The 13352-nt window shown below is 33.2% G+C and overlaps 1 protein-coding gene across 1 annotated transcript in view; it reads right to left on the bottom strand.

The window, feature by feature from the left end:
* baz2bb (bromodomain adjacent to zinc finger domain, 2Bb) overlaps positions 1–13352 on the bottom strand; it is an 87690-nt gene that overhangs the window by 57509 nt on the left and 16829 nt on the right. Inside the window, exon 2 of the mRNA XM_079426580.1 lies at positions 12827–12875. The gene's annotated coding sequence lies outside the window, so the exon portion shown is untranslated. The remainder of the gene's footprint in view (positions 1–12826; positions 12876–13352) is intronic.

Below are 13352 nucleotides of genomic sequence, written 5' to 3'. Positions count from 1 at the left end.
TGAATCTAATGTATGTGTGTGTGTGTGTGTGTGTGTGTGTGTGTATATATATATATATATATATATATTTTTTTTTTTTTTTTTTTTTTATACATTATAATTTAATACCAAAGACTTATACAATCTCTGTCTACATTACGAAAACAGCTAAAACAAACAAAAAACATAAGTGAAATTCCTAGTAATTCCACTCATTCCAAATTGCAATAGCCTATTTCTCTATTACCCTATTTCTCTAAACAGCGGTTGAGTAAGTGCATTTATTCAGCGATCACAATATAGTCCAGATCTCATGAAAGAACACGCACTGAGTGACACTTTCATTTAGATTGCTAAACTTGTTTGTTGCCGTTTTCAGATCATCGGCGGCGCTTCGTTTTTGTTTTTACACCGTTTAACTACCTGAAAACGTTTAGAACATAATAAACCATTGAAAAAACTAATTTCAAGCTACGGCCCATGATTAGATGTACAGAAAACAGTAAAGAAATGATTGGAAATGTTTGTCTAAATTTGTTCCTCAATATTGTAAAGATGCGTTTTCCCTCTCTGACAATGTTAACAAAGCAAAGTCTTCCGAATGCGTAACTTGCATAATTTAAACTTCAATCACAATAGCAAATAGTCAACAGGAGCATTTCATGAAAACAACAAAAAGCAACTTCCTGTGCAGCAGGAGTGATTTGCATGCAAACAGGTGGAATATAAATGACAGGCAATCACAGACAGGAAAACAGAGTTCAAAACGAAAAGGAGGAAAGGTGCAGAACCACAGCATCTTCCCTGCCCATCTCTAAATCGCATTCAATAATATGTATATGTATGTGAGAGTGAGTGAGAGATAGTGAGAGAGTGAGTGAGTGAGTGAGTGAGTGAGTGAGTGAGTGATCGAGCTAAAAATTTTCAAAATAAACCTTTGTATCCTTTTTTTTTTTAGATTTTTAAAAAGTATAAAACTTAAAAGGCACATAGAAACAAAATAAAAGTTGTTGCAACAACAAATAAAAAAATTCTGGAGGAGGACAAAGGAACACATAATATGAAAAGTGGCAGGTCTATTGGTTTGGACGTATTTTTAGGACCATTAATGCATTTCTACGTATTTTCGCTTAATATTTGTTGTATTACTTTTAATTTATCTTAATATCTTTAACCTAATTTCCTAAGAGAAGTCACCTTTAAGAATTATGAAAATTACCAAGAAAAAAAAAATTTGTAACATTTAAATGCATGGTGGTTATGCCATACAACTCTCTTCTGTGACATATGTGACATCTATTTTTTTTTTTCTTCTGTTGATGTTGTGGTGCAAGAGTCGTTTTCATATATTATTCACCCAGAAAGAGAAAAGTGAAGATAACTTCTGTGAAAAAGAAAAGTAAAAAATACGAAATAAGTAAATATTAATTTTAAAATAAAAAAATATATATAAAAGCGCAATCTTCCTACTAAGTGTTGCAACAATGAAGCAAGTTCTTTGAACAACACATTTCATAGAAAAAGTGGTAGGTATATTAGTTTGCATTTACACTCCAAGAGTGCTGACATAGGGTATCATTTCTTTTGTCAGTCATTACATTTTTGGATTCAATACCATATTTGACAACTTTGCAGTGTGCAGCTCTTAGCACGAGAAATAAAACTTTTATTCAAATTGTGATCGGGTCAAAGATTTCTCCATTTTTAAAAAAAACACTTCCAGCATTTTGGTTTCAATTGTTCACAGAACGATAACATTTGACATATATATATTTCTCACCATTTATGTCATGAAGCATCATTTCAACCAATCAGCCATTTCAATAAAGTATGATTCAAAATGTAAAAAATAAATAAATAGGGATGTGCAAAACGGCATTATAATAATAACCATAATAGAATTAACAGGCATTTAATTATCACTTATTTTAAATTTTTTCATTATATTTAATCCAATTTTGCAGACTCATAATTGTTAAACATTTTCATATATAATAAAATATAACAATATTAATATAAATAATATTGGTAATATAAACCAATACATAAAAAAATAAAGAAATAATAATAATAATAATAATAATAATAATAATAATAATAATAAAACAACAACAACATTTTCAATCATATAAAATATAGAATTCAAACATAAAAATGTAATATTTACATGAATATATAATAGGTTATGTAATAAACTAAATAAAAAAAAATGCATAAACATATTCAGTCACCCCTTCTCTTTTCTTTCACTGACAAAACTCTAAAATTATAATCTCAATTCAATTAAAACTCATTTACTTCATTCAGTAGTTTGAGAATGAGGTACGCATAGAGCGAATCTGAAGGAATTTTCTGCCTTGGCTCTCATCCACGGACTCGGATGAAAAATGGATGAGTGTTTTGTGTGGACGACTGTTGAAATGAGTTATTGTGAGTACTGGAGTGAATCTCATGGAAGGAGAGAGAAACGGAGAGAACAGAGCGATACTGAAAAGCTCTTGATTCAGCAAGAGAATGGTCACGTTTACATCAATACTTCTATTGAATTGTGGAGGCCAAGCATGTCGAGTAAGGCTTTATGAAAAATAGGACCAAATATGAATGCTAAATAAAAATGACTTCTGAATTAACCTAAGGGTGGCCCTAAGAGACAGATAATCTGGTAAAATACTACGTCATGAAATTCAACCAATAACTGCAACACTTTACATTACGGTTTCATTAGTTAACGAGCAAAGGGCAAGCGATTTTTCAAAAACGTTTTAGAAAACTGAGTCGGGGCCAATTACCAAAAACTTGAAGCCAATCAGCAGTAAAGGGCGTTTCTACTCATGATGTGGAGGAGAGAGCGTTCAGCGAACAGCCGAGCATCAGAAAGATAGAGATGGCGGATAAAAACAAGAGAGGAAAGTGTCTGCGGAACGATAAGGCAAGAAGTAGGACCCGTGTAAATATCAGATCAGCTTTCCAGCTGAAAAGTGGGACATATTTTTCCAGGTAATTTCGGTGGAAAAGCAGCTTGTGTTTCACAGAACTAAATGTTGCCTGGGTTGCGCAGGCTACATATATGTGGGGCGGAGCTATCAAAATAGGGGCGAGACCCTTTTGGGGTAGGGGCGTGTTTGTTTTGGTGATTTCAAATATCAACACTGGCTTCCAGAAATTGCTTACCCTGCCTTTAACCAAGATTAATAAATGCTTTTAGAAGTTTTGTTCGTTTCAACATTTACTATTAGATTACTAAAATGAAAAGTTAAACTATAAAGACTAACTTGCATATGGATAGGCTCAAATGTAGACTAAAATCAGATGTAGACTAAAATGATTTTTTTTTTTGGAGTCAAGACTTCTGTAGATAAATAAGTTCTAGAACAGAGATAATTAGCAATTTTTTAAATGTATTTTTATAATCATTTAACAATTTTGCACCTCATTCTGATATATAATCAAATATTACATATATAGTAAAATATGCATAAATTGAATTTAAATAAACAAATAATAAATTAATATTAATCAAATTGATCACATGAAATCATTAAAATACTTCATATTAAAATATTTATGAAGTATATTTAAATAAATACATATTTGGCTCAAATGTAACAGACTAAAATCAACAAGTCAAATCATCTGTTTGAGTCAAGGCTTATGTAAACAGATAAATAAGTTCTGAAACAGATACAATGTTTTTAATTATTTACCTTATTTTTATAATTTAGTGCAATTTTCATATAATATCATAAATAATAATAATAATAATAATACATACAATAAACAATAAATTAGTAGTATTAACATTTTCAAACATAAAACCCATATATAATTAAAATATTATACATGAAAATATTAAAATATATTTATTTTTAAATATCTTATGGAGTCAAGGCTTAGGATAATCTTGAAGGTCAAATGTTACAGCATCCTGTGTGACTTTGATTTAAATGTCTTTATTGCAATGATTTCGTGTTGCCAATAAAGAGCGAAGCTCAGAAACTCATGAAGACGGTTTTCATTTACACTCTGCAATAGATTCAAATCCCAGAAGAATAGGAGCTTGATCTGCAGAAATTAGTTCTGATGAAACAGTCACATGCAAAAACAACCACAATGGTACAATCTCCCATGAGCACCTACAAACGGTCCCTTTTCTCCCATCAACATGATTACAAATGCACTGCTGCTCTAGTGTACCGGACATATGCCTGCAGTTACTGCAAATGTAAACTCGAGCAGACACATCTTCAGTCCAATAAATATTCCAAACCATGATTGGTGTTAAGAATCAACATGTCTCTAATTGGTTATGGAACAAGTCCAAGCTCAACAGACAGTATGTGGTTGAAAAGCAGACAGATCTTATTAGACTAGAGATAAAAAAGCCGCTTTTCTTTCCATATCTGTAGAGGAATTCAATTTAAATGACACATAGGGAGTGAAAACATATAGTGTTCACAGATAAAAGTGAGAAGAGTCATTTATATTCAGGTGCCATGAAATGAAAGGAGGGTCTGGTGGTCTTGTTTGTTCATAATACAAGTATCCAGGTTTCAGGTTTGTCCCATATCTGCCTTTATCCATTTCTAAAATGCTACTTCATTGACAAAGAGGGAGTCAGGTTAATACCTAGTGTAACTAGGCCTACATGGAGTTAAAGTGTTTATTTGACATTTTGTTGTATTATAAAAGAGTCTCGCTGAAAACAAACTGTCAAAAAACTAAAATGTTAACATGAAAGCAGAAATACAATCTAATTAAAAAAAGAATTAATAATTCAAAAAGAGAATGTTAAAAAAGATAAAAGGTTATACAATTTCTAGCATGCATGGGAGATTTTTAATTTTTTTAAAAATCCATTAGAGGTCCATAGTACTTGTGTACTATATTTAAATTCTCATTCCCCAATCTGTAGATTAAACTTGTGTGACAAGTCCGGATATGACATGCACAAAAATGGCGTTTGGCATCATCAGGTTCTTCAGAAGGCTAAAAAAATAATGCATAAGTCATATGGACTACAGGTTATTTTATCTTACTTTATTTTCATTATTATTATTATTATTATTATTATGAATAAGATTATGCTATTTTTTGTTTTGTTTCCCTTTTTGGAGCTGGATTGACATGGTCACAATGAGCTGCTATTGCATGGAAAAAGTATGAATATTTATTATCTTTATTATTACATGAGTCTTTATTATTCCTTGAACAGACTTTTATAATGTCACAAATTGGAAAATTCATTTGTTTATTGCAACAGTAAACCACAGCAAATAAAGCAGGCTCCCATGACAATGAAATAATGGTGGTGCTGGTTATTTGCACATTTCTGACAGTAATTTGGGCTTTGACTGAGAAAATAGCTCACAAAAGGCATGAACAAAGACATAATCAGTAATCTAATACTTCTTTATCATTTAGTCTAGTAATTCTGTGGTGGGATAATAATATAAAATCATGGATATCTAGGACAGAAATGACTTCTCACTTTATGATAGTCAAATTAAACCGGATACGTGATGCCCTCATCTTTAAAAGAAATCAACACTATGTAGTCGAAGAAAACAACCCAGAACACATTAAATATGAGAATAAACATGATTTGAGCTGAAAACAATGTGTTTCACTGAGTGTTATTCTAGTATAATTTGTTAATATTTTGAATAAGATTCTTTACACTTTCATTTTAAAGTTTTATTAATTTTGTTGTGTGTTTGTTATTTGTATTAGTTTCATGTTTTTATTGGTTTTAGTTATTTTAGTAGTTCAAGAACCTAAATGAAGATGGGCAATTTTTTTTCAGTTAATGTTTATTATATTTGCAGTACTATTTTTTATGGATTTTTTTTAGTTAACTATAATAACCCTCTTCCTACCAAAATAAACCATTAAAATTCACGAGACATGTATAGTGAGTGTGTAAATCTATCAATTAAACAAGCAGTATATCTGTAAAATGCCAAGGATCTGTTACTGACCTAAAGGCCCTAAATATTATGTTTCATAAGTGCCAAGCAGTGAACCCTGTGAAACCCCCATATTTATTTTTTCATCAGGTTGAAAACTCCCCTGAAACACAAGCAGAAATACTGTGAAGCTCAATGTTCACCCCCTCACACCTGCTTCAGACAGATGTTCAAAGTAAATCAAGTTTAACCTCTGAAACATCTTGGCGTCTCCAGTGGAAGACAAGAAACCACAGCAGCTGCGGTTCAATACGGTCCACGCTCCTCTTCAGAGAGTTTCATCTCAGTCTGTTCACAGATTTGAGTTACTCACAGGAGTCGCACATTCACACATGTAAGATTCAGACAGAGACCACTGCGTTTACATGAACTGAACATCCAGTTGTTAATGCAAAGAGGTCACTCTCTTTAGGACACTGACAGCTAAACGGATGCACATCTGCTGCTATTCATATGTAAAGAAATAGTTCACCCAAAAACAAAGACTTCAGGCCATCCAACATGTAGAGGAGTTTGTTCCTTCATGGGAACAGATTTGGAGAAATGCAGCATTGCACCACTTGCTCACCAGTGGATCCTCTGCAGTGAATGGGTGCCGTCAGAATAATAAAACAGCTGATAAAAACATCACAATAACCCACACCACTCGAAGTCCATCAATTAGCATCTTGAAGACAAAAGCTGTGCATTTGTAAAAAACAAACATCAAGAAATCCTAAACTTCAAACTATTGTTTACAGCTGAAGGTCCTCTATACATAATATTGCTTCCTCCAGTGAAAACATCATCTTGTCTGAATCAGGAGAGAAATCTGCACAGATCGAGCACAGTTTAAAAACCAAAACAGCTCTAAACAAATATGCAGGTGGATTTTGATGTCAAGGACAATAGGAGATGGACTTTTTCACTGCATGAAGCGTTATTATAGATTATGCACTCGTATTTTAGCCAGAAGCTACAGTTTGAAGTTAAAAAACATCTTAATGATGGATTCGTTTCTTACAAACACGCAGCTTTTCACTTCACAAGACATTGACTTGTGGATTATTGTGATGTTTTATCAGCTGTTTGGACTCATTCTGACGGCACCCATTCACTGCAGAGGATCCACTGGTGAGCAAGTGATGCAATGCTACATTTCTCCAAATCTGATGAAGAAACACCCTCAGGTCATTCAAGATGTAGATGAGTTTGAGTACATTAACAAATTGTTATTTCTGGTTGAACTATTTCTTTAACAAACATAACATGCTCATAATAATACCTCAAGCTATTTTATTATATGCATTTTATATTTTACAACTTAATCTCTAACAATTTTGAATAGCACACTGTAATTCTCTATTGCAATGCTTGTATATATTTTACAAAGCCCATCTTCTGTCAACTGCTCAATGATGTATTCCACTAAAGCATGCACTGCTGCTGTTTAAATGCTGAGGAACAAATTGGCTTGTTAAAGTAATCATAAATCATCAACACCATCAAACACACTGGCACTGCCCTTGGCCAACGCTCATTCATCTCTAAAGAGCAGAGAGCGCTGCCAAGAGCGCTGCGTGCTTGTTACACCATGAAGGATTCATCACATTATAGTGCCACTTTAAACGCAAATGACTGCAAACGTTAAGATGCATAGTTAAAAAATACAGCCCTTTAAAAACAAATTATGAACAGAATCAGCTCGTCTATTGCTTGATGTAAAATCAACAGGAAAAGCTGTCATTGCACAGGTCACTGTAAGATATTATATGCCCTAGATGCACAACTGAGTCCCAGCGCCGACAGTAATATGCAAAACATTTTCCAGTATAACAGCATGAGAGAAAATTCCCAGGGCATCCATCACCAATTCTAGTCTGAAGTGATTTATTCAGAAGGATGCGATCTGATTGGACGGCTAGTTGTCACCTGCAGCCTCACGCTCATCCAATTGAGAAAACAGGTTTATTCTTAGTGACAATACACTGCTTATATGACAATTAAATCTATGAATCCAACAGTTGCACAAGATCATTTTAAGCTAATGTTAAAAAATGCATGCAATTTATTAAATCATAAATATTCCTAATAGTAAAAATATTATCCTTTTTTTTTTCGAAAAACCAAACAAACAAAAGTAGAACCTCACATTTAAATGCATAAATACCTATATTATATACCTATACATACATATACACACACACACATTTTTTTTCTCCAAATTAGAACTATCAATGCATTCCATTTATTCTATATCTTAAACATTTAGTTTTTCTTTTGATGATAGTCAATCTTAATATTTGTGAATTTCACCCAAATGGGGAAAAAAAGCATTACATTTATCCTATCATAAATATACCACAACCTGTGCATGCTAAACAGAATCTTGTACTTTTTCCTGAACAAAACAAAACAAAAAAAATGCACTCAATTTTCAAACAATGACAAGCCGCAGTACGACACAATGTGCATTCTGGTGCAGGAAGACACAGCGCGCATGACAATGAGGCCGCTAATGAAAAATCAAGCATCAACCTGCAATACATACACATTACACCAGAGCCTAGATGTTATTCAGCACTCCGCACGGCTGTTTCTGTTCATCGATTTCCCATTCTCAACATGGAATATGGATGTCAGAGAAATTAGAACTAATATTTGTTTGATCACAAACCTGAAACCATCACGTAACCATCATGTTACTGAACAACTTCCTGTTTCATCTGTTTAGATGAAATCACCATTAGAATTTCACAGCAAAAACAATTAATTCAAATGCACAGCATGCTTAATCTCTCCTTCACCCAGCAGCACAAAAACGTGCTCCGTGTTTGAACAGTGAATGCTGGGTAATTACTTCACTCCATAAATCATTAAATGTAATCTTTTTTTAAAAATCTTTAATGATCGGGATAGTTTAGTCCATTAATTATGCTAATTGTTAAACAAGAGATTAAACGAGAGCTGCAAACAATTCCCTTTTTCCTTTTTAAATTCAACAGCACATCGTTTACTGTACTGTCTTTCATGCAAATACAAAAGGCATAATTGTGAGTTAAAGATCGACTTTAATGAGAGTAGCCTTGTGCATAACATAATTCTGTCGCATTTAATGCATAAAGAGCTTTATAATAATTATGGAAAAAGGAGAAAAATAGCTTTAAAAAAAATCTATTTTTGGTCTTTTGATGATTTATTCTATATCTTAAATATTTATTTTTGAATCTGCACCAAAATGGCTCAAGATTTCCCCCCCAAATTGGAAGAAATATAATTTATATAAATCAAAATGATTAAATACTATATTGTCTTGATTATAGATGTTTAATGTGTTTTACTACTTCTTTAGTTTCCTCTGAAGCGAAAAAAAAGGAAAAAAAAAAATTCAATATCAATTTCAAGCAGAGCACCAAAATATATAACATGTAACTATATATTTTTTTACAGAAACATTTGAATATACAGAAAATGTGAGACTTCTGTCAACACTTGAGTGATGGCAAACAAATCATTGAATCAGAGTCTTTTGCTACTGCATTTTTTTTTTAATTCTATATTTCAATACTGACAAAATGTAATAAACTAATAAACCTTTCTGTACTTAAACACAGAGACAAGACCAGTGTTCACCATCACAGCCGGTCCTAAAACTGCATAATCTGATCCTCTTCCACATCCCTGGTAAACAAAGAGAGACTGCTAATTGATCAAGTAGTGGTGCTGGATTCCCCCGAGCGAGGAAGGTCATCCATACTCGCTCGTCAACAGGGGGGAGAAACAGTGCCGCTACTCCCTCGCTGCCATTTTTCTTCACTGACAAAGACTCCATCTGCCACCGAGCCATTTGCAGCCTGCGAGTCAGAATATCAATGATTTCCAACCATTCTGCAAGTCTGCCTTCACCTTGGCGTCACCTCTGTGAGCGGCGAGAAGAGCTGACGGCACAGATATTCTCTCTCAGCGCCACAGGCATCGCTCTCATCCCGCTAAGTGCCGTTTATGCAGCTCGAAGAGGAGAGCGGATATTACTGGAGTTATTTCAGACGTACATCCCTAAAGCGGCAGAATTTTCCAGCGGCTACTTGAGTCAATTTTACAGAGGAAAGCAAACAAGGTTGAAGCTACTTACATCAACTCAATGCTTGAATCAGTTCCTGCAGCAGCTTGTATCAAATTTTCCATGATAGTTTCAAATAGAAGTTTAATGCACTGAAACAGTTTTTTTTTTTCTTTTGGTCTAAAAACTATATTTTTGGTCTTATGAATTTGCTCTTTTTCTCAAATTAGAGGAACTTTATTGCTATTTAGCAAACTTTAAACTTTATTGCTAACAAATTAGAGGAAGTCAAAATGATTAATTATCACTTTTCTGTTCCTTAAATGGTAAACAGTCTGGCAATGTTATAAAGATATTTTGCTTCTTACACCTTCAATGCAATATTAAGTTCAATATTTTTTTTTTTCAATATATGCACCATATGTAATATAGTAATACAATAGTATGTAACTATACATTTTTACTACAATATTAATAATATTTATCAATTAATATAATAGTATGAATATTTTTTACTTATTTTTTTATTAATCTATAAATATTTAATTATTTTATATATAAATTAATAATTTATTAATTTTATTTATATATTTTACTTCTCACATTTAACGTTTAATTGAAATTAAAACTCCTTTGAAAAAAAAAAGCTTCAATTCGATATCAAGTTCAATAATCATTTTCAATTAAATGCTCAATAATATGTAAAATAGTAATGCAATAATATGCAACTATACTACAGCATTTTAATATAAAAAAGAAAATCTGAGACTTCTGTGGACATTGAGTGATGACAAACGAATCATTGAATCAGAGCTTGAATCAATTCACTGACAGTCTGAACAGATTTGTGTAAATTAATCAAACATTCCACCTTGAGACACTAATAAAAGCTCTGTCTGAACACTTTGAATTTTTCCATAATCTATTTAGATAAGAATTCACTGCACTATGAAACTTTTTTTTTTTAACTAAAAACTTGTTTCCCATTGAAAAACAAAAGCAAGACGAAGGAAGGTGAATGGACCAGAGGAGGCTATATAACCCTGCGTGTCAACCCATGGAGCCTCAGATGAACAGGTTTGGACGACAGAGCAACCCTATCTGTGTGTTTGTGATGTTACTTAAGGAGGCCGACCTCACCTGACCTGCTGTAGGTTTATCCCAGCTGAGCCCCACAGCTACCACACGCTCTCCTCTAATGAATCGCCACTTCACCGCCGTGATTTCAGCTCCACAAAACACACTGATTAGTGGCGGGATTGATTTTTCCAAAGATGGATCTCATAACGTTCTGCTGTGACCTCAGGCCACAATCATCTCAGCAGTGCTTGAGAACAACATTACAAAACACCTCTGTCTGTTTTCATCCTCCTCTCTGAACACATCTAGTGATACAATCATACCGAAAACCCAGCAGTCCCTCTGCGTTTGCATTTCATTTATTGTTTCAATGTTGTTGTTGGTAAATAAAACTATTAAAAATGGTTTTCAATAATTGAAATAAACACTTCAAATTAAAATAATAACAAACTACTAAACTATTCAAAACTACTAAAATTATAAATCAAATTTAAAACCAAAGCTAAACAGAAATACAAAAAAAGACATGGCATAAAATTGTTAAAACAAACTAAATTTAAAAAAGATTGATAAATACTGTAATGGTATTACTAGATAAATTGTTTCTTGAAATAATGTAATCATTAAATACAGGCATATTTAAAAAAAGACCAAAAAATGCTAAAACGTAAAAATTTAAAATGAAAACAGAAAGAAAAAAAAAAAAGTATATAAGTGACACCAAATTAACCGGTTTAATAAAAATAAATATTTACAACATTACTTTTGCAATACTAAAATATTTACAAAAAAAAAAAAAAGAAAAAGAAAAAAGGCATCCTGAAATAAGTTGACAAGTTGATAGTTTTACATTTACATTTATGCATTTAGCAGACACTTTTATCCAAAGCGACTTACATTGCATTCAAGTTACAGTTTTTATACATTTTTATCAGCTCTTATGAGCTCTTGCTTTCCCTGGGAATCGAACCCATGATCTTTGCGTTGCTAGTGTCATGCTCTACTATTAGCTACAGGAAAGCTTTCCAAGCATTCAGTATTCATAAAATGTTAGTTTGGTTCTACAGGTAGGTTTGTGAGGGTACTGCAGGAAATTTGCAATACTGTAATCATTCAAAAAAAAAATCATTTTAAAATAAAACCCTTACTAAAAACTGTTTATTGATTTGCTTAGCTGCATGTCATATGACCATTAACCGAGAACATGCAAATGTGCTGTTCAAAATAATATCAGGGATACTTTAAGCAAATATTTTTGCTGTTCAGCTAACAAATGTTTGGGAGTCCCTACTCTACATGATTAGATGTGATATTACGATGCCTTGGAAGGCGGTCTGAAGCAGTTTCCTCAGCTTTCTGTGAAGTCACTGGCTGCCGTTGGTTTCAGACAGAGTCATGAGCAGTACTGACCGACTAAGCTAAAGCATTGAGGTCTACTGTGAGTTTGTGTGCAGCCTCCCGCTGGCTTTGACCTTAAGAGATGCGATCTGGTCTCTCTGATGAGCGTGTCATTACAGCTCAACACATTCCTGACCTAATGAGCCGTCTCCTCTGATCGCATCACAGCAATCACTCGCAAAGACGCCGCTGAAGGACAGACGCAGCAGAAAACCACACGTAACCATCAACACGACATCCCTTCAGCTTCACAACATGGTTTATTTTGCCATAATGATTGGCTGACTGGTTTTTGGGGTTCAAAATGGGTTCAGGATTACAAGTGCAACCACACATACACAACTGTGTGAGTGATTTCCCTTACTGTAAATGACGGCCTCTGCTTCAGCTCTGTGACATCATCGCTCCGGAACCTGGAATAAAACACGAGGAACAATTAGTATAACAGATAAAAAAAAGAATAAAAAAAAAAAAAAAAAAAAAAAAAAACATTACTTCTCTTTTAAAGGTGAAATGTGTTTTTTTTTTTTTTTTTTTTCAAATGATAACCCGGTTGAAAAATCCAGCATATGCTGGTGGTTAGGTATGTTTTGAATTTGTTTCTCTCATACACTACAAATCAGACCATATATACAACTTCCTCCTCGTCCTCTGGTCAGTCTGCCGCTTTCTTGTCTTATTAAACATTATCATATGGGTGCGTTTTGTGGAAAGTGTTAAAGGAAATGAAGCCACATGTATTTTAACATCTGCAATTAATCTCTTACACACACACCATTCATTTACATCTCAAAACCTCAGAGAGTAAATCACAAGGTAGTAAAATCAATCGTCTTCAGAGAATCAATGCTCCTTAAAAGGAATAGTTCAAACCAGAAATCCCACTACAG

This window comes from Barbus barbus, assembly GCF_936440315.1.
Source record: "Barbus barbus genome assembly, chromosome: 10".
NCBI classification, from domain to species: domain Eukaryota; kingdom Metazoa; phylum Chordata; class Actinopteri; order Cypriniformes; family Cyprinidae; genus Barbus; species Barbus barbus.
The sequence above is the reverse complement of the archived record's forward strand: the minus strand, read 5'-3'. Positions and strand labels throughout refer to the sequence as shown.